The sequence below is a fragment of the Lactuca virosa genome, chromosome 5, assembly GCF_052849685.1.
Source record: "Lactuca virosa cultivar CGN04683 chromosome 5, Lactuca_virosa_CGN04683_v6, whole genome shotgun sequence".
Lineage (NCBI taxonomy): Eukaryota > Viridiplantae > Streptophyta > Magnoliopsida > Asterales > Asteraceae > Lactuca > Lactuca virosa.
Genome location: NC_136430.1, coordinates 434,415,986 through 434,417,522, shown reverse-complemented (window position 1 = coordinate 434,417,522; position 1,537 = coordinate 434,415,986).

The window sequence follows — 1,537 nt, the reverse complement described above, 5'->3', positions numbered from 1 at the left end:
AGCCCAAAACAATTGAATTTTGATGGCCTAACAAGGCCGAAGGCAACCAAAGTCTAACATAGCCCAATACTGAGAAGCCCACCACACCGAAGCCCAATTGCTGAGTATGCGGGGTGTACTCAGCTTGTACGCTATGCGTACTGGCTTTAGGGTTGTACGCGGTGCGTATGAGCTTCTACGCCCAACGTACTCTGCTGCTCAGCCAACATTCCTTCTTCAACTCTTAAACGATTAAGTCCTTACTCCAACACTTAGATCTGACTTCCTTAAGGTGGTTTATCACGTAAAGTTGCCAACTTTACGTACATGCATTGCTTTATGAACCTCTTAAAGCTCAAAAGGACTTAATAGATGACTTAATGCATGCATGAGACTATAAACACCATAAACCTTTAAGCTTACGAAACTCATAAGATTCACAAATCTAAAAGGATAAGCCCCACAAACGACTTAACTCGTCAAACTAACTCAAAAGTGACCAAAAGCATAAAAACCATGACATGAAGAGATCTAATCATATAAGGTTCAAGGTTGGGACTTTATACCTCAAAAGTCACCAAAAGATGGAGCTAAATCTGGATCTATAGTCTTTCTTCCAATGAATGAGTCTTCCAACACTTCAAGGAGAACAAACCACCAAAATCAAGACCAAGGATCAAAAACACTCAAAGATGCTATTAGGGCTCGAAATTAGGGTTTTAGGGAAATGGAGGCTGATAAAGAGGCCAACCCTAGGAACTTAAGGAGCTTATATAGGGTGCAACCCCCAAGGTTTCATTAAAACACACATACTCCCCGCGTACATTAGCGTACGCCCTGCGTACGTGCCCGAAGGTGAGATCCATCCTCGCATTAGTACGCTAAGCGTACACACATCGTACCCCCCGTGTACTAGCTTCTCAGCTAGTACGCTAAACGTACCTTATGGTACGCCCCACATACTAACAATAGGGCCAAAAGAACTGAGCGTTACAAACATACCAAAGGCTAGTTATCCGGATGTTCGAGGATAAACTGGGGGACCCCATGGAAGTATACATAGATGATATGGTGGTCAAATCAAAGAAAGCTGAAGATCACCTCAAGGATCTTGAAGACGCCTTCAACATACTAGACGGATACAACATAAAGTCGAATCCTTCCAAATGCAATTTTGGAATGAGATTAGGCAAGTTCCTCAGATACATGGTGACTAAAAGAGGAATAGAAGCAAGTCCAGAGTAAATAAAGGCCATCATCGATTTAATACCCTCATCCTTGACATAGGATATTCAGAGACTAACGGGAAGAGTAGCATCACTAAACAGGTTCATCTCATGATCCTCATAGAGGTGTAAACCTTTCTATGACATATTGAAGAAGAACAAAAGGTTTGAGTGGACCAAAGAGCACGAAGATGATTTTCAGGAACTTAAAAATTATTTAAGTTCATCACCCTTGTTAGTGAAACCACTAGATGGGGAACTACTCCTCTTATACCCATCAATATCCTCTAATGTTGTAAGTGCTGTTTTAGCCAAGGATATTAACGGATACC